The 26,063-nt window shown below is 42.5% G+C and overlaps 7 non-coding genes across 7 annotated transcripts; all 7 read left to right on the forward strand.

Annotated features, from left to right (window-relative positions):
• Window positions 1–5,627: 5,627 nt before the first annotated feature.
• trnaf-gaa (transfer RNA phenylalanine (anticodon GAA)) lies at window positions 5,628–5,700 on the forward strand. The gene has a single exon. It is a non-coding gene; the product is annotated as a tRNA-Phe (tRNA).
• Window positions 5,701–6,103: 403 nt separating this feature from the next.
• On the forward strand, window positions 6,104–6,175 carry trnaq-cug (transfer RNA glutamine (anticodon CUG)). Its single transcript has one exon. It is a non-coding gene; the product is annotated as a tRNA-Gln (tRNA).
• A 2,829-nt stretch (window positions 6,176–9,004) lies between these two features.
• Window positions 9,005–9,076, forward strand: trnap-agg (transfer RNA proline (anticodon AGG)). The gene has a single exon. It is a non-coding gene; the product is annotated as a tRNA-Pro (tRNA).
• Window positions 9,077–9,164: 88 nt separating this feature from the next.
• Window positions 9,165–9,238, forward strand: trnai-aau (transfer RNA isoleucine (anticodon AAU)). Its single transcript has one exon. It is a non-coding gene; the product is annotated as a tRNA-Ile (tRNA).
• A 225-nt stretch (window positions 9,239–9,463) lies between these two features.
• On the forward strand, window positions 9,464–9,535 carry trnaq-uug (transfer RNA glutamine (anticodon UUG)). The gene has a single exon. It is a non-coding gene; the product is annotated as a tRNA-Gln (tRNA).
• Window positions 9,536–9,844: 309 nt separating this feature from the next.
• Window positions 9,845–9,917, forward strand: trnaf-gaa (transfer RNA phenylalanine (anticodon GAA)). Its single transcript has one exon. It is a non-coding gene; the product is annotated as a tRNA-Phe (tRNA).
• Window positions 9,918–12,732: 2,815 nt separating this feature from the next.
• Window positions 12,733–12,804, forward strand: trnaq-cug (transfer RNA glutamine (anticodon CUG)). Its single transcript has one exon. It is a non-coding gene; the product is annotated as a tRNA-Gln (tRNA).
• The last annotated feature ends 13,259 nt before the right edge of the window (window positions 12,805–26,063 follow it).

A 26,063-nucleotide genomic window follows, 5' to 3' on the forward strand; every position in this document is an offset into this window, starting at 1 on the left:
TGTGAATGTTAAAATCTCCAGCAATGGCAAAGCAGTCAAACTCTGAGGAAATTGTTGATAACAGTTCTGTTAAGTTCTCAGCAAAAGCTGGAGAGTATTTTGGAGGCCTGTAAACAATGATAAGTAAAATGCGTGGAGCACCTTTTAACACAATACCCAGATACTCGAAAGACGGGTAATTCCCAAATGATATTTGCTTACATTGATAGACATCTTTATAAAGAGCAGCTAAACCTCCGCCTCTTCTGACAGCTCTGCAGACACTCATACAAGTAAAGTTAGGAGGGGCTGTTTCATTGAGGACTGTTGCACTGCAACTTTCTTCTAGCCAAGTTTCATTTAGCAACATAAAATCCAGGTTGTATGTGGTTATTAAGTCGTTGACTAAAAGTGATTTATTTTTAAGTGAGCGGATGTTTAAAAGTGCTAACTTAACAGTCTTACTTTTTGTCCCCACAGCAATCTTGGTATATCGTGTAATAGGCACCAGATTAGATGGGTTTGCTGTACGGCTTTTGAAGGCCTTAGACTTTCTATCATGTAATCAAACAGCAATAGAAAAAGATACAGACACACTGGGTTCCCGCTTGTTCTGTAAACATTTGAGAAAGTTATTGTTATCATAGCGGGGACCCGACACATATCACTGAGAGCTGGTATCAGTTGTTTTTGGTTCACCTCGAGCCGCTGGAGGAGGGTGTGGGCCCTGGCACTGTGGCAGAGGCCGAAGAGCTCTCACAGGAGGAGGGGGAGGAGGAGGAGGAGGGGGAGGGGGAGGGGGAGGGCGAGCTGGGCCCGCAGGCTTTGGTGGTTGTGGGGCCTGGCGTTTTTTGGTTGGTATCTGGGAGCTCGCAGCAAAAGAGTGGGATAGTCTAGTTCCAGCATGCACCAGTTGTTCCATTTTCTCTGAGAAGCACAGAAGTGGAGATGCTGGAGAGAGTGATAATGTTTCCGGTGAGAGGGATTTTTGCTCTGGTGTTATTGGAGGCTGTAATATGCTGTCCTGGTTTCCCTGGCTGTTTTCCAGAAAGTCGTCTATGGGTGCTGTATCTTGGAGCAGTGCTGGTATGTCACAGTCTGTCTGTGGTGAGCTCTGTGGGCAGGGCTCAGCTGAGATTGTGTCCGTGAGCAGAGGTTGTTGTGGCTGAGTGGTGTTATCACTGTCCTTGTGTGATGTGTCAACTGCATGTCCTGTGGTCATTCATACTGTATCCAGGTGTGTGTGTGCCATTCAGGTTGAGTGGATTGGCACACATTGCAGAAGGATGACGGAGGGAGAAGTAGATATTGTCCTTTAGCACTCTTGAACCAAGTTTGTTTGGGTGGTGGCCATCCTGTTGAAACAGTTGCCTCTGACTCCAGAAAAGATTGAAGTTGTCAATAAAGTTCACTCCTTTTATATTGCAGGTTTTTTGCAGCCATGTATTAAGCCCAAGCAACCGTGAAAACCTGTTTGTTCCTCTTGCTGGGAGTGGTCCACTGATGAATGTTTGAACTTTCAGTCTTTTAAGTGTTTCAAAAAGTTAATTGAAATCCTTTTTAAGAAGTTCCGACTGCTCTTTATGAATATCATTCTTCCCCACATGAATGATGAGTCGATTTGCAGTCTTATGTTTCATCAGAATGTTCTGAAGTTCCCTGTTTACATCAGAAGTTGTTGCTTGTGGAAGGCAGCACGTTGTTGTATCCCTGCTATTAATGTTTCTGATTACGGAGTCGCCCACTATCAGAGTCCTGGGCTCGGCTGCACTGTGAGCTGAGTGCCGCTGTCTGCTCGACCTTGAGCCCCAGTTAGCATCAGTGTTAGCTACTGGCTGATTCTGTCTGTGTGCGATCACATTCATCAAATTTGGGGATTCCTCAATCATTAATACTTCAAATCTGTTCTCAAGATGTATAGGCGGTGGTAGGAGACCAGTGTTTGCAGTCCTTGTCAGAGCCGTATCTGGGGTAAAGGATGCTACTGCAGTAATATGTGATGCTCGTGACAATCTGATGTCTCGAGTGCCTTTGGGTCTCGCACCCTGTTTGTGCCATCGATTAGTAAAACGATCGGCTTGTTTCTCTACACTCAGTATGGCCGGTCGAGAAGCACTAGATTCATGGGACTCACCGGCTGTATGCTGAGGACGTCCATGACGAAGCTCTGTTGTGTGTTCCGTCTGGTTTGGTGGTCCCGCAATTAACTTTGTTTCAAGAATTGCAATCCTTTGTAAAAGTCTGTGGCAGTTGGAGCAGCAAGTAGATTCCAGAGGAGGCATTTTCTTATCCTTATGAATGTAGGCAGTTGTGTTTTCTCTTCCCCGGAATGTAAGCTTTCAGTGGGAGGCTGGTCGAATAAAATAATTCTGCTTTTTTTTTGTAGTATTCCAAGCGTTTGAGCACTGTGCTGATTTGCTGAAGTTAAAATTAGGTGATAAAAGGAGATAAAATATAGAAATATAAAAGCGATAGAGCAAAGCGCGGAGCAGTAAGCGAGAGCGTCCGAACAGTAGCTGAGCAGGAAGTAGTCGTCATCAGTAGTAATTATCGTCATCTTTGCAACAGGTAAGTCTATTCTTCACGACTGTATAATCGATCATTATTTATTAATAAACAGTGTTTGTTTTTAGACAATTAAACATGCCAATAAAGCTAGCTAGCGTGTAATAGCACACGTTTTCTTCTGTACATGTGAACCTGCAACTTTACCATGATACATGATACATGGCATGATACCAGCAAGATTGTACCAAGAAGTGTTATTTATTTTCTTATTAATAAGTTCATCACACTATTTACAATTTGTACACAAGGCAATACTAAGTGATTCACAGTTGTATAAAAACAATAATGCTTATGCTCATAATAATAATAATCATTAATTATTATAATATTATAATAATTAATTACATAAAAAAGAAATGCTGTAGTAAAATACTTTCAGTTGGAATATGACAGCTATGTAACGTTCTGTTTATGCCTGTGTCCTTTCAGATTATGTATGCATACCCGGTTTTACGAAGAACCTCTGAGGGTCGACTCCTTATGGGGCCAACTGAGGAGGCCAATAGGAGGAAGATCGTGTTGGCAGGGAGGGCCAGATGTAAGGAGGAGGTCCTGGCTGAGGCCACTGCCTTTGTGAGGCAGAATGGAGGGAATCCTGGAGACCAGTTCCTGGTTCTGGCTCACTGCAAGATCCAGTTTGGGAAACACCAGGGTCAGAGGTTCCTGTGGCTGCTGGAGAACTCACTGGGGTATGCCTGCTATCTGGTCAGCAGCATTTTGGGGGAGGAGGAGAGGGACAACCCGCTGTCTGACAACCAACACCTGTTCCTCAGATACACCTCGCAGATCAGGGAGGTAGGCGAGGCTGTGGAGGTGTATCATATAAAACAGGCCATGCTGCAGGAGGCCCAGAGGACAGGAGACTCTGGATGTCTGATGGTGGAGTTTGGGGATTTTAAGGGTAGGTCAATGAAGGAGGTGTATGAGGACCCAAGCAAGGAGGCCCAGGCTCTCATCACCTACCTGAAGAAGGCAAAGGCCAGGCCTAACACCAATATGGCCCTTTTCAAAGCATACGTGCTGAAGAGGCAGGCTCCAGCCCATGTGCCCACCACCACTGTGCCCACTGCATCTGTCCTCACTGCTGCTGTGCCCACTGCCACTGTGTCTGTTCCTCCTCCACCTACTGCCACTAAGGACAAGCCACTACTGGCGACCAATGTGAAGGCCCTGTTTGCGCGGGGGAAGCATTTATTTTCTTCACAGCTGGCACAAAAGATTTTGGCTCCAGCCAAACCCTGTAAGTGATTTGCAAGCTTTAAAATCATTACAGTATATATTATGCAGTATATATGTCTAACGAAAATACGTGTTCAACAGCTGCAGGACCACGTGTACATCCTGCGTCTGAGTCCGCAGCCCGGAGACAGCTCTTTACATGTAGTGAGTATCACTTAACGCATACAAGTGTGTTGGTGACATGTGCTTAGTGTTTTATGTTATTTTACAGACTCTGCTGCTACGGATTTTTTTGAGGAGGAAGATGACCTGGAGATGGCAACTGTAGCCTCGCAAGCTGAGGAACAACTTCCTCAAGGTATGTAAATCTTAAACAATATTTTACAAACAATTACAAATAAAACAAAACAGTATTTTTTAAATGACATATTATTTTATTTCACAACACAGAGGAATGGCACTTCTCAGGTGTCAATCTACATTCACTCTTTGAGTGAACATCCTCAAAGGAAAAAAGATAATTTAAAGGTGTATGTAAAAGGTTTTATTTCATTTTTTATCGTAATCATTGACTAAAGCTCATTCTTGTCATCTCAGACTTTCCCCACTCCCCTTGGAATAAGTGGCTGTTGTAGTGTTTGGTCTGCTTCGCTTCACACTTGGCTGATCCCATCTTTTTTTCTTCTTGTATTTCTTCTAATGGTGCTTGGATGAAAAACAGGATGATTTTCACTGCTTCCTTCCATCTTTTCATCATCTTGTCATCTCTCTACTAATCATACATGCTTTGCAGTAAACCTTGTAATCGCAGTAGCTGTCCAGCAGAGCTGAGAAAGTCATGCAGTGAAAGTCTAAAACAATAAGATAATTTTGTTGTGTTTTTTTACGCTCCAGCCACTGCAGGCTCGAGAGGCCCTGCTCCTGCCCCGGCTCGTGCTACTGCCCCTGCTCCTGCCCCTTATCCTGCTCCTCCAGCATTGTGGACCCCTGGCCAGGTGTCCCAGTCGCCTGCAGAGCTTCCTGTCCACTGGAAAGAGCAACTTCCATCTTTCCAGCAAGGCCTTCAACCCCTGTCCCTCTGCACCAGGACCATCCTCACTACAGCCACCCACAGGACTGCAGCGCCCTGCCCAGCCTCCTCTGCAGTCTCCTCCTCTGCGCCCTGCCCAGCCTCCTCTGCAGTCTCCTCCTCTGCGGCCTGCCCAGCCTCCTCTGCAGTCTCCTCCTCTGCGCCCTGCCCAGCCCCTCTGCAGTCTCCTCCTCTGCGCCCTGCTCAGCCTCCTCTGCAGTCTCCTCCACAGCCTTCTGTCCAGCCAAGTGCTGCCTCTGCTCCTGCAACATCAACTGGGTCCAGTGTTGCAGACCAGGCTCCTGTAAGTAAGCTTCTCATTATTCGTGTGCAGGTCCTGCAGCATGATTTCCAATGACCACAAAAAAAGAGGCCGCATTTCCTCTGTGCTGGAAACTTTGCACTGGCTACCTTTTAATAGTAGATTTAATCAAAAAATTGCGCTTTAAGCCATGGAAGCTGAAATGCTTGCGGCCCGGCAGCAGCAGGGAGGATGTATGTTTCGGCTCGTTGGTCTAGGGGTATGATTCTCGCTTAGGGTGCGAGAGGTCCCGGGCTCAAATCCCAGACGAGCCCATTATTAGGCTTTGCTTTTAATCTCTTCAGCCTGATTAGGGCAACCAGGATATTTGTGAGAAATTGGGGATAAAATGTGCCAGAGAGAGGCCGGTTAGCTCAGTTGCTTAGAGCGTGGTGCTAATAACGCCAAGGTGGCGGGTTTTCATCCCCGTACGGGCCACTCATTTTCTCTCTGGGACCTTCGCTCTGCTCTTCTCGAAAATGACGGGCGGTCTCCCAGACATCCCTGCTGGCTAAACCATACAAGTATCTGGCCGAAATAGCTCAGTTGGGAGAGCGTTAGACTGAAGATCTAAAGGTCCCTGGTTCAATACCGGGTTTCGGCAGAGGAACCACGTCTGCCTCTTTTAGTCTACCTGATTCCACCTAGCCTCATCGCTATCTGCCTCTCAGACAGCCAGCTAGCAGAGTGTGTTGGTTCCATGGTGTAATGATTAGCACTCTGGGCTTTGAATCCAGAAATCTGAGTTCAAATCTCGGTGGGACCTTTTTAGGTTCTTTGCTGAAGGGAGGGAAAAAACAGAGGTGATGCGCAACTGCTGACGTGGCGGTGAAATTGGCACTCTCAAACCGAGTCGGAATTGGGGAAACATGGGCTTAAAAAGCAAAGGCTTCATTTGCTCCTTGCTATCGTGCTTCTGGACTCAATGACTTAAATCCTTGCTATCGTGCTTCTGGACTCAATGACTTAAATCTCTGCTGCTCATGGGAAAAGTTGACACACGCCAAGGTTCCATCGTGTAATGGTTAGCACTCTGGGCTCTGAATCCAGCGATCCGAGTTCAAATCTCGGTGGGACCTGCTTTTGCCAGGAATGTGTGCAGTACCTCGTTCGAAAAAACTTTTTCGGCAGCACTGAGCCGCAAGAGCTCATCTAGGTAGTGCCCCTTGAAGTGGGGCGTAAAAAGGATGGACAGCACTGGAGAATGCAGGCATCGATCCCACTACCTCTCGCTTGCGCCTACTGCTTCCTACCGATTGAGCCAAAGTAAGCCCAAAGTAAGCCCACGTGAGCCAATTGTGTTTCTCTGCTGTGGCTTACTTTTGACCAATCTTGTTCTCTCCTGTGGCTTACTTTTGACTAATCGCCTTTCTCTCCTGTGGCTTACTTTTGACCAATCGCGTTTCTCTCCTGGCTCTGCTCCTGTGGCTTACTTTTGACCAATCGGCGACCGCTGTTATTATCGTCATCTTTGCAATCTTTGCAACAGGTAAGTCTATTCTTCACGACTGTATAATCGATCATTATTTATTCATAAACAGTGTTTGTTTTTAGACAATTAAACATGGCAATAAAGCCAGCTAGCGTGTAATAGCACACGTTTTCTTCTGTACATGTGAACCTGCAACTTTACCATGATATACAGTAAAAAAAATTGTCACTACTGTCAAGATAATTAGCCGACCGCTAATTAAGCTATATCCTCCTTAAACCATTTTTTTGTTGTTGTTAATTTAGTATTTTTTTGTCATTCATTACATTATTTTGAGCACAAGAAGATTTTTACTAAAACCTTTAAAAAAAAAAGTTTAATTCATATATGTTATACTATACTATGTTATACACCAGTATACATATTTATGTTATCTTTTTAAATACTATGTTATACATATTTAAAAAGACATGAATAGGCAAAAACAAGTGTTTTTTTGTTTCAACAAATGATTCTCAACTATGTTATAAAAGATATACCAAAACGATTTGATATACCATTTTAAGTTTTAGATCTGTTTGATGATCATATTATTATGAATTGTCATAAACGCCTTTATGTTATATTTGGTGTTTCTTAGTAATCTCTGCCACAAAAGCTAAACAAAACAAAACGATTTAAGCATGGCATGATACCAGCAAGATTGTACCAAGAAGTGTTATTTATTTTCTTATTAATTAGTTCATCACACTATTTACAATTTGTACACAAGGCAATTCAAAGTGATTCACAGTTGTATAAAAAACAATAATGCTTATGCTCATAATAATAATAATCATTAATTATTATAATATTATAATAATTAATTACATAAAAAAAATGCTGTAGTAAAATACTTTCAGTTGGAATATGACAGCTATGTAACGTTCTGTTTATGCCTGTGTCCTTTCAGATTATGTATGCATACCCGGTTTTACGAAGAACCTCTGAGGGTCGACTCCTTATGGGGCCAACTGAGGAGGCCAATAGGAGGAAGATCGTGTTGGCAGGGAGGGCCAGGTGTAAAGAGGAGGTCCTGGCTGAGGCCACTGCCTTTGTGAGGCAGAATGGAGGGAATCCTGGAGACCAGTTCCTGGTTCTGGCTCACTGCAAGATCCAGTTTGGGAAACACCAGGGTCAGAGGTTCCTGTGGCTGCTGAAGAACTCACTGTGGTATGCCTGCTATCTGGTCAGCAGCATTTTGGGGGAGGAGGAGAGGGACAACCCGCTGTCGGACAACAAACACCTGTTCCTCAGATACACCTCGCAGATCAGGGAGGTAGGCGAGGCTGTAGAGGTGTATCAGAAAAAAACATGCCATGCTGCAGGAGGCCCAGAGGACAGGAGACTCTTGGTGTCTGATGGTGGAGTTTGGGGATTTTAAGGGTAGGTCAATAATGGAGGTGTATGAGGACCCAAGCAAGGAGGCCCAGGCTCTCATCACCTACCTGAAGAAGGCAAAGGCCGGGCCTAACACCAATATGGACCTTTTCAAAGCATACGTGCTGAAGAGGCAGGCTCCAGCCCACGTGCCCACCGCCACTGTGCCCACTGCATCTGTCCTCACTGCTGCTGTGCCCACTGCCACTGTGTCTGTTCCTCCTCCACCTACTGCCACTAAGAACAGCCCACTGCTGGCGACCAATGTGAAGGCCCTGTTGGCGCGGGGGAAGCAATTATTTGCTTCACAGCTGGCACAAAAGATTTTGTCTCCAGCCATACCCTGTAAGTGGGTACGTTTTTTCTTTTTTCTCCAGCCACTGCAGGCTCGAGAGGCCCTGCTCCTGCCCCGGCTCGTGCTACTGCCCCTGCTCCTGCCCCTTATCCTGCTCCTCCAGCATTGTGGACCCCTGGCCAGGTGTCCCAGTCGCCTGCAGAGCTTCCTGTCCACTGGAAAGAGCATCTCCCATCTTTCCAGCAAGGCTTTCAACCCCTGTCCTTTTGCACCAGGACCATCCTCACTACAGCCACCCACAGGACTGCAGCGCCCTGCCCAGCCTCCTCTGCAGTCTCCTCCTCTGCACCCTGCCCAGCCTCCTCTGCAGTCTCCTCCTGTGCACCCTGCCCAGCCTCCTCTGCAGTCTCCTCCTCTGCGCCCTGCCCAGCCTCCTCTGCAGTCTCCTCCTCTGCGCCCTGCTCAGCCTCCTCTGCAGTCTCCTCCACAGCCTTCTGTCCAGCCAAGTGCTGCCTCTGCTCCTGCAACATCAACTGGGTCCAGTGTTGCAGACCAGGCTCCTGTAAGTAAGCTTCTCATTATTTGTGTGCAGGTCCTGCAGCGTGATTTCCAATGACCACAAAAAAAGAGGCCCCATTTCCTCTGTGCTGGAAACTTTGCACCGGCTACCTTTTAATTGTTGATTTAATCAGAAAATTGCGCTTTAAGCCATGGAAGCTGAAATGTTTGCGGCCCGACAGCAGCATGGAGGATGTATGTTTTGGCTCGTTGGTCCAGGGGTATGATTCTTGCTTAGGGTGCGAGAGGTCCCGGGTTCAAATCCCGGACGAGCCCATTATTAGGCTTTGCTTTTAATCTCTTCAGCCTGATTAGGGCAACCAGGATATTTCTGAGCAATTGGGGATAAAATGTGCCAGAGAGAGGCCGGTTAGCTCAGTTGGTTAGAGCGTGGTGCTAATAACACCAAGGTCGCGGGTTCGATCCCTTTACGGGCCTCTCTGTGACCTTCGTTCTGCTCTTCTCGAAAATGACGGGCGGTCTCCCATACATCCATGCTGGCTGAACCACACAAGTACCTGGCCAAAATAGCTCAGTTGGGAGAGCGTTAGACTGAAGATCTAAAGGTCCCTGGTTCAATCCCGGTTTCGGCAGAGGAACAACCTCCGCCTCTTTTACTCTACCTTATTCCACCTCTCAGACAGCCAGTTAGCAGGGTGTTTTGGTTTCATGGTGTAATGGTTAGCACTCTGGGCTTTGAATCCAGCGATCCGAGTTCAAATCTCGGTGGAACCTTTTTAGGATCTTTGCGGAAGGGAGGGGAAAAACAGAGGTGATGCGCAACTGCTGACGTGGCGGTGAAATTGGCACTCTCAAACCGAGTCGGAATTGGGGAAACATGGGCTTAAAAGGCAAAGGCTTCTTTTGCTCCTTGCTATCGCGCTTCTGGACTGAATGACTTAAATCTCTGCACCTCATGGGAAAAGTTGACACACGCCGAGGTTCCATGGTGTAAGGGTTAGCACTCTGGGCTCTGAATCCAGTGATCCGAATTCAAATCTCGGTGGGACCTTCATTTGCCAGGCTAAACAGCACGAGTATCTGGCCGAAATAGCTCAGTTGGGAGAGTGTTAGACTGAAGATCTAAAGGTCCCTGGTTCAATCTCGGGTTTCGGCAGAGGAACCACGCCCGCCTCCTTTAGGCTACCTGATTCCACCTAGCCTCATCGCTATCTGCCTCTCAGACAGACAGCTGGGAGGGTGTGTTGGTTCCATGGTGTAATGGTTAGCACTCCGGGCTTTGAATCCAGCGATCCGAGTTCAAATCTCGGTAGAACATTTTTTAGGTTCTTCGCGGAAGGGAGGGAAAAAACAGAGGTGATGCGCAACTGCTGACGTGGCGGTGAAATTGGCACTCTCAAACCGAGTCGGAATTGGGGAAACATAGGGTGCTTCTCAATATCCCTCCTCGTCTCCTCGTTCCTCTGTCCTCCATCCTATGACCCGGAAACCGATCGAGCTCAGCCATCTTGAAGGACATCTCAATTCTCTAATTGCACCGCGAGGAGGCGAGGATCGAGGAGTGAGGAGGCTTTCAGAGGAGTCATGAGCGAGGATACACAGGTGTATCCTATGCGGAAGTGTTTTATTGACTAAACGTGACGCACGTATACATTCTCCTCCCCCTTCACATCGGTCACAATCTGTTTTAAAGTGTACTTTACCTTTGCAGTTTATATAAACCACACATTACACATATTTCAACAGGGTATCTTGCTTTATTATTATTTATTATGAATTTCTTAAATAAACAAACTGCAACAACATGAGGGCAGATCCTTTGAGCGCTGCTGATGACGCTATGAAGTGACGCTCGAGTGATCAAGTATTCCAATGTATAAAAAAGCTTTCATTCGATTCCTCCATCCTCATTTTTGTCATTCATTACATTATTTTGAGCACAAGAAGATTTTTACTAAAACCTTTTAAAAAAAAAGTTTAATTCATATATGTTATACTATACTATGTTATACACCAGTATACATATTTATGTTATCTTTTTAAATACTATGTTTTACATATTTAAAAATACATGAATAGGCAAAAACAAGTGTTTTTTTGTTTCAACAAATGACTCTCAACTATGTTATGAAAGATATACCAAAACGATTTGATATACCATTTTAAGTTTTAGATCTGTTTGATGATCATATTATTATGAATTGTCATAAACGCCTTTATGTAATATTTGGTGTTTCTTAGTAATCTCTGCCACAAAAGCTAAACAAAACAAAACGATTTAAGCATGGCATGATACCAGCAAGATTGTACCAAGAAGTGTTATTTATTTTCTTATTAATAAGTTCATCACACTATTTACAATTTGTACACAAGGCAATTCAAAGTGATTCACAGTTGTATAAAAAACAATAATGCTTATGCTCATAATAATAATAATAATATTCATTAATTATTATAATATTATAATAATTAATTACATAAAAAACAAATGCTGTAGCAAAATACTTTCAGTTGGAATATGACAGCTATGTAACGTTCTGTTTATGCCTGTGTCCTTTCAGATTATGTATGCATACCCGGTTTTACGAAGAACCTCTGAGGGTCGACTCCTTATGGGGCCAACTGAGGAGGCCAATAGGAGGAAGATCGTGTTGGCAGGGAGGGCCAGGTGTAAGGAGGAGGTCCTGGCTGAGGCCACTGCCTTTTTGAGGCAGAATGGAGGGAATCCTGGAGACCAGTTCCTGGTTCTGGCTCACTGCAAGATCCAGTTTGGGAAACACCAGGGTCAGAGGTTCCTGTGGCTGCTGGAGAACTCACTGGGGTATGCCTGCTATCTGGTCAGCAGCGTTTTGGGGGAGGAGGAGAGGGATAACCCGCTGTCGGACAACAAACACCTGTTCCTCAGATACACCTCGCAGATCAGGGAGGTAGGCGAGGCTGTAGAGGTGTATCAGAAAAAAACAGGTCATGCTGCAGGAGGCCCAGAGGACAGGAGACTCTGGATGTCTGATGGTGGAGTTTGGGGATTTTAAGGGTAGGTCAATGAAGGAGGTGTATGAGGACCCAAGCAAGGAGGCCCAGGCTCTCATCACCTACCTGAAGAAGGCAAAGGCCAGGCCTAACACCAATATGGCCCTTTTCAAAGCATACGTGCTGAAGAGGCAGGCTCTAGCCCACGTGCCCACCACCACTGTGCCCACTGCATCTGTCCTCACTGCTGCTGTGCCCACTGCCACTGTGACTGTTCCTCCTCCACCTACTGCCACTAAGAACAGGCCACTGCTGGCGACCAATGTGAACCGTTGGCGCGGGGGAAGCATTTATTTGCTTCACAGCAAATAAATTTGCTTCACTGCTTTTGCCAGGAATGTGTGCAGTACCTCGTTCAAAAAAACTTTTTCGACAGCAGTGAGCCGCAAGAGCTCATCTAGGTAGTGCCCCTTGAAGGGGGGCGTAAAAAGGATGGACAGCACTGGAGAATGCAGGCATCGATCCCGCTACCTCTCACATGCTAAGCGAGCGCTCTACCATTTGAGCTAACTCCCCTCGATGATGGAGAAGAGGTGTCCATCGCTCTCAAAGACAAAGACGAGGCGCGATCCCTAGCACGTGTGCAGGTGCTGCAGCGTGATTTCCAATGACCACAAAAAAACAGGCCGCATTTCCTCTGTGCTGGCAACTTTGCACTGGCTACCTTTTAATTGTAGATTTAATCAAAAAATTGCGTTTTGACTCCAGCGATCCGAGTTCAAATCTCGGTGGAACCTTTTTAGGTTCTTTGTGGAAGGTAGGGAAAAAACAGAGGTGATGCGCAACTGCTGACGTGGCGGTGAAATTGGAACTCTCAAACCGAGTCGGAATCGGGGAAACATGGGCTTAAAAGCAAAGGCTTCATTTGCTCCTTGCTATCGTGCTTCTGGACTCAATGACTTAAATCTCTGCTGCTCATGGGAAAAGTTGACACACGCCAAGGTTCCATGGTGTAATGGTTAGCACTCTTGGCTCTGAATCCAGCGATCCGAGTTCAAATCTCGGTGGGACCTGCTTTTCCAGGAATGTGTGCAGTACCTCGTTCAAAAAAACTTTTTCGGCAGCACTGAGCCGCAAGAGCTCATCTAGGTAGTGCCCCTTGAAGGGGGGGCGTAAAAAGGATGGACAGCCCTGGAGAATGCAGGCATCGATCCCGCTACCTCTCGCATGCTAAGCAAGCGCTCTACCATTTGAGCTAATTTACCATTTGAGGCCGAAGAGCTCTCACAGGAGGAGGGGGAGGGCGAGCTGGGCCCGCAGGCTTTGGTGGTTGTGGGGCCTGGCGTTTTTTTGGTTGGTATCTGGGGGCTCGCAGCAAAAGAGTGGGATAGTCTAGTTCCAGCATGCACCAGTTGTTCCATTTTCTCTGAGAAGCACAGAAGTGGAGATGCTGGAGAGAGTGATAATGTTTCCGGTGAGAGGGATTTTTGCTCTGGTGTTATTGGAGGCTGTAATATGCTGTCCTGGTTTCCCTGGCTGTTTTCCAGAAAGTCGTCTATGGGTGCTGTATCTTGGAGCAGTGCTGGTATGTCACAGTCTGTCTGTGGTGAGCTCTGTGGGCAGGGCTCAGCTGAGATTGTGTCCGTGAGCAGAGGTTGTTGTGGCTGAGTGGTGTTATCACTGTCCTTGTGTGATGTGTCAACCGCATGTCCATTCAGGTGCTGAAGTGAAATCCTGTGGTCATTCATACTGTATCCAGGTGTGTGTGTGACATTCAGGTTGAGTGGATTGGCACACATTGCAGAAGGATGACGGAGGGAGAAGTAGATATTGTCCTTTAGCACTCTTGAACCAAGTTTGTTTGGGTGGTGGCCATCCTGTTGAAACAGTTGCCTCTGACTCCAGAAAAGATTGAAGTTGTCAATAAAGTTCACTCCTTTTATATTGCAGGTTTTTTGCAGCCATGTATTAAGCCAAAGCAACCGTGAAAACCTGTTTGTTCCTCTTGCTGGGAGTGGTCCACTGATGAATGTTTGAACTTTCAGTCTTTTAAGTGTTTCAAAAAGTTCATTGAAATCCTTTTTAAGAAGTTCCGACTGCTCTTTATGAATATCATTCTTCCCCACATGAATGATGAGTCGATTTGCAGTCTTATGTTTCATCAGAATGTTCTGAAGTTCCCTGTTTACATCAGAAGTTGTTGCTTGTGGAAGGCAGCACGTTGTTGTATCCCTGCTATTAATGTTTCTGATTACGGAGTCGCCCACTATCAGAGTCCTGGGCTCGGCTGCACTGTGAGCTGAGTGCCGCTGTCTGCTCGACCTTGAGCCCCAGTTAGCATCAGTGTTAGCTACTGGCTGATTCTGTCTGTGTGCGATCACATTCATCAAATTTGGGGATTCCTCATTCATTAATACTTCAAATCTGTTCTCAAGATGTATAGGCGGTGGTAGGAGACCAGTGTTTGCAGTCCTTGTCAGAGCCGTATCTGGGGTAGAGGATGCTACTGCAGTAATATGTGATGCTCGTGACAATCTGATGTCTCGAGTGCCTTTGGGTCTCGCACCCTGTTTGTGCCATCGATTAGTAAAACGATCGGCTTGTTTCTCTACACTCAGTATGGCCTGTCGAGAAGCACTAGATTCATGGGACTCACCGGCTGTATGCTGAGGACGTCCATGACGAAGCTCTGTTGTGTGTTCCGTCTGGTTTGGTGGTCCCGCAATTAACTTTGTTTCAAGAATTGCAATCCTTTGTAAAAGTCTGTGGCAGTTGGAGCAGCAAGTAGATTCCAGAGGAGGCATTTTCTTATCCTTATGAATGTAGGCAGTTGTGTTTTCTCTTCCCCGGAATGTAAGCTTTCAGTGGGAGGCTGGTCGAATAAAATAATTCTGCTTTTTTTTGTAGTAATCCAATCGTTTGAGCACTGTGCTGATTTGCTGAAGTTAAAATTAGGTGATAAAAGGAGATAAAATATAGAAATATAAAAGCGATAGAGCAAAGCGCGGAGCAGTAAGCGAGAGCGTCCGAACAGTAGCTGAGCAGGAAGTAGTCGTCATCAGTAGTAATTATCGTCATCTTTGCAACAGGTAAGTCTATTCTTCACGACTGTATAATCGATCATTATTTATTCATAAACAGTGTTTGTTTTTAGACAATTAAACATGCCAATAAAGCTAGCTAGCGTGTAATAGCACACGTTTTCTTCTGTACATGTGAACCTGCAACTTTACCATGATATACAGTAAAAAACATGCCACTACTGTCAAGATAATTAGCCGACCGCTAATAAAGCTATATCCTCCTTAAACCATTTTTTTGTTGTTGTTAATTTAGTATTTTTTTGTGTCATTCATTACATTATTTTGACCACAAGAAGATTTTTACTAAAACCTTTAAAAAAAAAAGTTTAATTCATGTTATACTATACTATGTTATACACCAGTATACATATTTATGTTATCTTTTTAAATACTATGTTATACATATTTAAAAAGACATGAATAGGCAAAAACAAGTGTTTTTTTGTTTCAACAAATGATTCTCAACTATGTTATAAAAGATATACCAAAACGATTTGATATACCATTTTAAGTTTTAGATCTGTTTGATGATCATATTATTATGAATTGTCATAAACGCCTTTATGTTATATTTGGTGTTTCTTAGTAATCTCTGCCACAAAAGCTAAACAAAACAAAACGATTTAAGCATGGCATGATACCAGCAAGATTGTACCAAGAAGTGTTATTTATTTTCTTATTAATAAGTTCATCACACTATTTACAATTTGTACACAAGGCAATTCAAAGTGATTCACAGTTGTATAAAAAAAAATAATGCTTATGCTCATAATAATAATAATAATATTCATTAATTATTATAATATTATAATAATTAATTACATAAAAAAGAAATGCTGTAGTAAAATACTTTCAGTAGGAATATGACAGCTATGTAACATTCTGTTTATGCCAACTGAGGAGGCCAATAGGAGGAAGATCGTGTTGGCAGGGAGGGCCAATGTTGTGGTTTTCAATCTTTCTGAAAAATAACTTCACAGAGATCTTTGATGCCAGAAATAATTAGACTTTATTTTCGAACGCCGTCCCGTTCCATAGAACGGCGCTCTAACGCTCTCTGGCCCTCTGGCCTTCCAGTGCGCTCCCGAGTACATTTTGGTTCAGAGTTATATACATACTTCTTCTTCCAAAGAAGGTAACACACCCTATAGATAGTTTTGGGTAAAGGTCTTTTACCATGTGACTTCTCAGAATAGAATTTTCTGCAGCAAACAACATTCCATTCAAGGTCTTTCACATACACAGAGGAAATCCAAAGTCACAGACAGAAGAAATAATTGTGTCCAAATATATAGCAAAATTACTTGTTTTCTAAATAATAAAATCTTCTACATTCCCTCCTCTGAGGCTTATCTAAGCCTCACTTTCACTAGCTTTTTCCAGAGTGTAATTTCAAAATCCAGCTCCCTCAGTTATGCTACCTGGTGACTCAATTTGAGTCACTCATTCTCCTTTCCAATTACTGGATTAAGCCACCACACTCCGGAGGAGCACTCGAGCCAAACATCTTCTTCCATACATTTTATTTCTTTTAGTTGTTCTTTCTTTTTTGTTTATTGGAAAAAGTAAAAGAATCGAGGTCTCCTAGTCAGACAAACTGAAACATTGTTATAAGTGTGTGTATACCTTTGTTCTTGCATTGCATGTATTTGTCACAGTTATGTAGACTATATCAAACATAAAAGTCTCTTATACTATTGAAAGTTTTCTTGCGGTGCAGATGTCCTCTAGGGTCTGGCTCATCAATTATCTTCTTCGTCCTCAATTCCTCATTTAATGGAATCAACATCCAGGGTTTGTAAATATCAATTTGGTTGCCCTCTCAAATTAGTTTTCATTATCTTTTTTCCGCATTTTCATTCGTTTAACCGTGGTTTTCCAACTAGTGATCTTACTATACAAAGTACAAAACAGAATAATAACCCACTTTCAATATCTCTAATTGAGAAAATCATAATTTTCCAGACTTTACATTAAGTTTTCCTTAACTTTTGCTCTTAAGGTTTTTTAACATGATCATAATCGCTAAATTTTCCTCCCTGCGCAATATTATTTAGTAAAAGTGCAACACTGATCACCAAAAATAAGTCATTCTACTTTTTTCATATAATTGTTTTTCTCCTAATGCAGACAAAGCATTATAATAAATATCTGCTTATTATAGTAGTCTAATTGATTTATTATGCATTTTTGTTCTACTTGATCCATATGACTATTAATTCAAAATATGGCTGGGTAAACATAACTCTCTCATTTTTATCACTTCTTATGAGAGAATATCATTTCTTAGATTCGAAGAATCCATCTTTTAGTCAGTCAATTTTAGTGAACAGAACACTTTACACCCATCTAATAAATTGCAATACATTTCACTTACTTTCTATTTTATTACCAAATTTAAACAATAAATTCCATTTTGACCTTTTTAATCTTGCGTGTTGCTTCTCATTCTCATTGTAGCTCCTCAGTTCAAGACTAAACTGAATACATTTTCTTCGTTTCTACTAATTTCTAAATAAACTATCATGAATAAACTAATTATGTGTCATGTAATCACTCTAACTAAGAAAGCTTCAGAGCAATTTTACATTTATCTCATAAAAGTCATTCAATAAACTTATTAGACAATTAGAAAAATAACTCTAGAGAACAACTTTTTGCACTCTTACATATTCCTTATATGTACATTTCTTTTTCTTTATATCTAACAATCTAAAAGTTTGTCTATCATCCTTTTAAACCATTAGCATTATAACTTAATTATTATTAAAACTTCCTTGTATTCGTATGCAATTTATTTTCAATCTTCAATACTTCTGTTTAGTTGACCCATTATCTGACGTTATTTTTGCTTAGACTTCCAATCTAAGGATTACTTCTCTGTCAGAGATTTAATTTCTGTTCCTGCCCTCCTCTGTTGATTTCATTGCTTTTACCCATCTATATCATGTCCACATGGTATACTGATATATGGCCTATTTTTGTCGCTGTTCTTTTCTTAACTTTGTTTTTGCCACAAATTTCACAAAACTTTGCAAAAATGCCTTTTAATTTAAAATGCCTTTAATTTTATCTTCATTTTAATTTTTAATTTCCTTATCTTACTCCCCCCTTTGCGCACTGGTTTAAAACCATTGCGCATCTGGACTGAGAATATTCAAAAGTATTCATTGGTTCGACAATCTGTCCTTCATGTGAAATGCCAAATATCTATTTTTGACCCCCCTCTGGTGCCATTTAGATTGTTCACAAGGGCTTGTTTGTTACTGAATTTCAATAACTTCTTGTAAGTCTATAAACTTTCTATAAGTACTACTTAATATTAGTCAATTGCATATTGAATCAAATCTTATAAATTCAATTTTGACATTGAATATTTGTTAATACCCAGTGTTAATACTTGCTTTAATTTCAACTGTAGCCTTAAATTAATTAAGTATATCCTTGTATTGACAAGTTACATCTGAGTACCCATTAAGATTTATTTTAAAGTTATTTTTAGTTCTAAAATTTTCCTTCATGTATTGTCTTAATTCCCATTATGCTATATCAATTTCTTAAATTAATTGTTAACATTATTTTAGTTTCTTTTCTTTTTTTCATTATCATTGTTTTCTATGTTGCTTTAATATATTTTTACTTTCAATCATTTTTGTTATGGTGGGGTTATTATTAAGTTGCTACTGAATCTATTCAAGGGCTGAACATTCAATCATAGGAAAGTTGGTTGATGTTGACTATTGTTTGAGCTTGTACTCATCTCTGTTGAGTCTCTCTTTTGCACAGTTCTTCTCATTCCTGTGTTTCTGGTTAAGTTTGTCTTTTCTTCCATTCATGATTTGATTATTCTGTTAACCTTGTCATCAATCATTACATCTTTCACCAGGGTGTCTCCAGTGAGTCGTTCGTTGCAATGGACTCTTTCTCTCATTGTCAGCATGTCCTTGATCCCTCACTTCAGTTGTGGGGGCTTGCTGAAGTCAGTTGGTTTATTTTAAGTTGAGAGGCATGGACTCAAATGTCACACTGTTGATCACTTCTTCTGAAATTACAAAGCATAGTTACTGGTTCTTTTTGTCAGACTCGTCCCAGAATCCTTCCTGGAATTGAGCTGCTGCTATCTGTAAATTAAAGCTTAATTATTTTTGTTAGTGACAACAACATATAATTTCAATCATCTGCTCATCTGTCCCATTGTCCTTCTCGATGTTACCTGTAGAAAGGTCATGTGGGCTGAGTGGTGTCCTTTCTGCCTTCATTAACAGCAGGACTTTAATCCATATATTCTCATTTGTTTTTCATAAATTTGACTTTTGATCATTATTTGCAACTTTTTGCATTTTTCTCACAATAAATTTCAATGCACTCTTATAATTAGGCAATTCAACTCAGTTATCTCTTTGTCTTGAGTTCCACTATAAGCACATTATTTATTAGGCATCTTGGACAATACTCAACCCACTTTGACAAAAGTTACAAGACAATATTTCATACTTTTGACAAAGATCCGCTCCATCATGATATGCTGAAAAGAAAGGCAGACGTGTTATGCTGCAAAGGAAGTCAGATATGTTATGCGCTGCGCAAATGTGGCACTGTTTTTTCTATTTTTATTTTTCTCTTTTTATTCTTTGTTTTTTCATATTGTTACTTCAGTTCCTGACCAGGAAATTTAACCATATGCATCCATGGTCATTATTTTATTGGGCAGAATTTGCCCTGTGGGCCCACATGTTAAATTTTAAATACAGCAGTATTGGCAAAATAATTGATTTGCCTTAGTGTCTCTTCAGACACCATCTCTCACTCATTCACACTCAGTGTCTCTCTCACACACGCTGGCCAGCATACACTCTTACAGGTTGTGCTCTAAATGTGGCATCCTATAATTTTAGCCAAGGGTTGATCAGGTCAACACAGCTATCTCAAACACTACTGTGAAGTGTCAATGATCATAAGGTTTAGTTTAACACCGTTGTTATAATCCTTTTTTTCTTTTTACAAATTCTAATAGACTAAGTATTTTAGAATAATAAGCCTGCCAATTGTAATTTTTCAAATACATTTTGTCATTTGTTTTTCTGATTTTTCCTAATCTTTTTTTTTTTTTGTTTTTTTGCTCATGAGCTGCTTTAAGAAATTGGAGATCTCTGCGTAATCTTGGATCCATGGCCAACAACATTTCCATCTCATTATCCCAGTTCTGACAGCATTTTTTGCGATTTCATAAGCTTGGACTTTTGGAGTAATTTTTTCTCCAATCTATATCTCTAAAAACTTAGCAAAACAAAATGGAGTGACCAGTATCATTGTTTTGCAAACAATAATAATAATTCTTTGACATTTTGCGTCTATCTTTTTCTTTGCTACAGAATAATTTTTCATGCTTTTAGCCCTATAATTGTTTAATATAATAGCCCTCACTATAACAAATCCAGCCTCAGTTTGAACTAGTGAGTTGAGCACCCACTTCTCTCTTTCAGTGTATTCTCTTTCTTTTTTATATGGCTGGACTTGAACCTACTGGAAAAGCAAAGAGGGTTAGTTTAGCAGAGAATATAAAGAATTGCTTATGAGACCAGTGAATAATCAGAATGAATAAAGTTAATATAATAACTAAATTTGAAGCAGTCTCTAGAGTGATCATTGAAGTTGCCACACCCGTGTTGCCCGTAAGGGAAGGGTTTCGGTCAGTTCTTCTGTTTTTAGATGATCAGTCTGTTGAAGCTTCTTGGCTGTCGCTCTGCATGTGTCGTCAGCCTAGCTGTCACTCAAGGCTTGGTGTAAACAGGAATATAGGCTCTGTTTTTTCTCTGCCCCTTCTCAGTTTGGGCTTTGATAGATTTTGCCACAGCTTTGCATCTGAGGATTTTCCTCTTGTCCTCAGGAAAAAGTCTCCAGTGAAATAGTGAACGTTTCACCTTTTCCAGCATTAAATCAGTCTTTCTCCATGCCAGAAAGTGGTCATCTTCAGAAGGGGAGCTGAAAGCCCCTCACCCTCTCTTCTTCTTCTCTCTGCAGTCGTCTTTGACCTTTCACCTCTTCCATTCGACACTGAAGCCATCTGAAACTTGAACACTCAGAGAGCTGCATAGATCAAATTAGTCTTTATAAATATTTGTTCCTGAGCTATTAGCTCTTTATCTAAATTCCACTTTTAACCATCTTTTTCCTAGTTCTTTTTTACTATATAATAATCACTGGTTGACAACAGCAGTTCTCCCATTCTATTTTTAGTAAAGCAAGTTCTTCGTTGCAGGAAAAAGCAAGCTATTTCTTCATTGCAATATCAGCAATAATCTAACTTTGATTTTCTGAGTATAATACAATTAAATAATTTTCCCTATCATAAAATCAGCCTTCAATCGTTCTTCTGTATTTGCATGCTGTGCTCAAAATAATCTAACATGGTGAATACATTTTTCCTCACCCATTCCCAACAATTCCCATTTACTACAATTCTAAGATTGCTGTAAATTATTTATGACTGTTGAAACTTTGTCACTCAATCTTGTTCACTTTTAGCACACTGCACAAGTTATTTTTTCTTAGCACAACCTTAATTATCTACAATGGAATCATTTTTCTCACTTTGTCTTCAGGGATAATGAGATACAAATTTTAGACGTCTTCAGATATAAGATATAATATATTAAGCACGTGCATTCTTATTTATTTATCCATTAATATATATCAGTCCATTTATTAATATATATTTTATACTTTAACTTATTTATACTACAATAATCTGCAAGACTAATATCTTGAAACAATTGTTTTCTTTTACTATTTCCTTTACTTTTAATACTCATTTATAAAGTACTTGTCTCTCAAGCACATTCACACATTCCTTGTCACCTATTTTTAACCACAGTCACAGTCAAGCAGACACACAGGACAGGATCCTACATTCACTCTACTCACACAACACATTGACAATACAATAACTTTAAACTATAAGACCTCTGCGATTCACTTCCTCCGACACAACAGAGTCATATACTACATAGCTTTTTCGTACAGTCCCTTGTTAACCTATAACAAGGCGGTAACCAAAGGCTAAACTTATCTGTGCAATATTCGCCATCCTTCCAGGCCCTCTTGGCGAAATCCACATAAAACTTACCCAGTCCCTTGTTAACCTATAACAAGGCGGTAACAATAAACCAAACTTAATCTGTGCACATGCAATTAACTTATTATCCTCAAGGCCCTCTTAATAAGTAACACAGAGTTCTGGTAACCTTTACCAGTATACTTAATGATACCCAATACCATTAAAATCTACAATAAGTTGGTAACCTTTACCAGTATGCTTAATGATACCCAATACCATTAAAATCTACAATAAGTTGGTAACCTTTACCAATAAACTCAAACTCTTGCTAATCATCCATCCAGGCCCTCTTGATTTAGCAAACACAGATTCTTACATACGTACGACAAAACCTTTAGCGGCACGTCAGCAGTACCAATATTCATACAACTTGCATCAGATTATATAAACACTGGCAAACACTAACGGGAGCTCCGCCGCGCTATAACACAGTACTTGATATCATCAACAACAATAGACACTTATTTCTATAATCAAAGATCCTCTTTTCAATTTTTTAGTTCTTTAAATTTGGAGAAGCATTTTAAAGGGTTTTACCACTCTGGCTCACTGGTGACAACACATACTTTTTCAAAAGCAAAAATTGCTCACCTCAAATTACAGTGGCCACTGTTGTCTGTGTCGGTCACCAGTGTTGCCTTTCGTGGTTCCTTCAGCCTCAACCCAAGTCCTGCCGGGGTCGCCAAATGTTGTGGTTTTCAATCTTTCTGAAAAATAACTTCACAGAGATCTTTGATGCCAGAAATAATTAGACTTTATTTTCGAACGCCGTCCCGTTCCATAGAACGGCGCTCTAACGCTCTCTGGCCCTCTGGCCTTCCAGTGCGCTCCCGAGTACATTTTGGTTCAGAGTTATATACATACTTCTTCTTCCAAAGAAGGTAACACACCCTATAGATAGTTTTGGGTAAAGGTCTTTTACCATGTGACTTCTCAGAATAGAATTTTCTGCAGCAAACAACATTCCATTCAAGGTCTTTCACATACACAGAGGAAATCCAAAGTCACAGACAGAAGAAATAATTGTGTCCAAATATATAGCAAAATTACTTGTTTTCTAAATAATAAAATCTTCTACATAAGGAGGAGGTCCTGGCTGAGGCCACTGCCTTTGTGAGGCAGAATGGAGGGAATCCTGGAGACCAGTTCCTGGTTCTGGCTCACTGCAAGATCCAGTTTGGGAAACACCAGGGTCAGATTTTCCTGTGGCTGCTGGAGAACTCACTGGGGTATGCCTGCTATCTGGTCAGCAGCATTTTGGGGGAGGAGGAGAGGGACAACCCGCTGTCGGACAACAAACACCTGTTCCTCAGATACACCTCGCAGATCAGGGAGGTAGGCGAGGCTGTGGAGGTGTATCATATAAAACAGGCCATGCTGCAGGAGGCCCAGAGGACAGGAGACTCTGGATGTCTGATGGTGGAGTTTGGGGATTTTAAGGGTAGGTCAATGAAGGAGGCGTATGAGGACCCAAGCAAGGAGGCCCAGGCTCTCATCACCTACCTGAAGAAGGCAAAGGCCAGGCCTAACACCAATATGGCCCTTTTCAAAGCATACGTGCTGAAGAGGCAGGCTCCAGCCCACGTGCCCACCACCACTGTGCCCACTGCATCTGTCCTCACTGCTGCTGTGCCCACTGCCACTGTGTCTGTTCCTCCTCCACCTACTGCCACTAAGAACAGGCCACTGCTGGCGACCAATGTGAAGGCCCTGTTGGCGCGGGGGAAGCATTTATTTGCTTCACAGCTGGCACAAAAGATTTTGGCTCCAGCCAAACCCTGTAAGTGATTTGCAAGCTTTAAAATCATTACAGTATATATTATGCAGTATATATGTCTAACGAAAATACGTGTTCAACAGCTGCAGGACCACGTGTACATCCTGCGTCTGAGTCCGCAGCCCGGAGACAGCTCTTTACATGTGGTGAGTATCACTTAACGCATACAAGTGTGTTGGTGACATGTGCTTAGTGTTTTATGTTATTTTACAGACTCTGCTGCTACGGATTTTTTTGAGGAGGAAGATGACCTGGAGATGGCAACTGTAGCCTCGCAAGCTGAGGAACAACTTCCTCAAGGTATGTAAATCTTAAACAATATTTTACAAACAATTACAAATAAAACAAAACAGTATTTTTTAAATGACATATTATTTTATTTCACAACACAGAGGATTGGCATTTCTCAGGTGTCAATCTACATTCACTCTTTGAGTGAACATCCTCAAAGGAAAAAAGATAATTTAAAGGTGTATGTAAAATGTTTTATTTAATTTTTTATCGTAATCACTGACTAAAGCTCATTCTTGTCATCTCACACTTCCCCCACTCCCCTTGGAATAAGTGGCTGTTGTAGTGTTTGGTCTGCTTCGCTTCACACTTGGCTGATCCCATCTTTTTTTCTTCTTGTATTTCTTCTAATGGTGCTTGGATGAAAAACAGGATGATTTTCACTGCTTCCTTCCATCTTTTCATCATCATGTCATCTCTCTACTAATCATACATGCTTTGCAGTAAACCTTGTAATCGCAGTAGCTGTCCAGCAGAGCTGAGAAAGTCATGCAGTGAAAGTCTAAAACAATAAGATAATTTTGTTGTGTTTTTTTACGTTCCAGCCACTGCAGGCTCGAGAGGCCCTGCTCCTGCCCCGGCTCATGCTACTGCCCCTGCTCCTGCCCCTTATCCTGCTCCTCCAGCATTGTGGACCCCTGGCCAGGTGTCCCAGTCGCCTGCAGAGCTTCCTGTCCACTGGAAAGAGCAACTCCCATCTTTCCAGCAAGGCTTTCAACCCCTGTCCCTCTGCACCAGGACCATCCTCACTACAGCCACCCACAGGACTGCAGCGCCCTGCCCAGCCTCCTCTGCAGTCTCCTCCTCTGCGCCCTGCCCAGCCTCCTCTGCAGTCTCCTCCTCTGCGCCCTGCCCAGCCTCCTCTGCAGTCTCCTCCTCTGCGCCCTGTTCAGCCTCCTCTGCAGTCTCCTCCACAGCCTTCTGTCCAGCCAAGTGCTGCCTCTGCTCCTGCAACATACACTGGGTCCAGTGTTGCAGACCAGGCTCCTGTAAGTAAGCTTCTCATTATTCGTGTGCAGGTGCTGCAGCGTGATTTCCAATGACCACAAAAAAAGTGGCCGCATTTCCTCTGTGCTGGAAACTTTGCACTGGCTACCTTTTAATTGTAGATTTAATCAAAAAACTGCGCTTTAAGCCATGCAAGCTGAAATGTTTGCGGCCCGGCAGCAGCAGGGAGGATGTATGTTTCGGCTCATTGGTATAGGGGTATGATTCTTGCTTAGGGTGCGAGAGGTCCCGGGTTCAAATCCCGGACGAGCCCATTATTAGGCTTTGCTTTTAATCTCTTCAGCCTGATTAGGGCAACCAGGATATTTATATCCCGGGTTTCGGCAGAGGAACCACATCCGCCTCTTTTAGTCTACCTGATTCCACCTAGCCTCATCGCTATCTGCCTCTCAGACAGCCAGCTATCAGGAAGTGTTGGTTCCATGGTGTAATGGTTAGCACTTTGGGCTTTGAATCCAGCGATCCAAGTTCCAATCTCAGTAGAACCTTTTCAGGTTCTTTGCGGAAGGGTGGGAAAAAACAGAGGTGATGCGCAACTTTTGACGTGGCAGTGAAATTGGCACTCTCAAACAGAGTCGGAATTGGGGAAACATGGGCTTAAAAAGCAAAGGCTTCATTTGCTCCTTGCTATCGTGCTTTTGGACTCAATGACTTAAATCTCTGCTGCTCATGGGAAAAGTTGACACACGCCAAGGTTCCACGTGTAATGGTTTGCACTCTGGGCTCTGAATCCAGCGATCCGAGTTCAAATCTCGGTGGGACCTGCTTTTGCCAGGAATGTGTGCAGTACCTCGTTCGAAAAAACTTTTTCGGCAGCACTGAGCCGCAAGAGCTCATCTAGGTAGTGCCCCTTGAAGGGGGGCGTAAAAAGGATGGACAGCACTGGAGAATGCAGGCATCGATCCCGCTACCTCTCGCTTGCGCTTGCTGCTTCCTACCGATTGAGCTAAAGTAAGCCCAAAGTAAGCCCACGTGAGCCAATCGCGTTTCTCTGCTGTGGCTTACTTTTGACCAATCGCGTTTCTCTCCTGTGGCTTACTTTTGACCAATCGCGTT

This window comes from Siphateles boraxobius, unplaced genomic scaffold (assembly GCF_051911475.1).
Source record: "Siphateles boraxobius isolate OS27281-9 unplaced genomic scaffold, OSU_SipBor_1 19, whole genome shotgun sequence".
Lineage (NCBI taxonomy): Eukaryota > Metazoa > Chordata > Actinopteri > Cypriniformes > Leuciscidae > Siphateles > Siphateles boraxobius.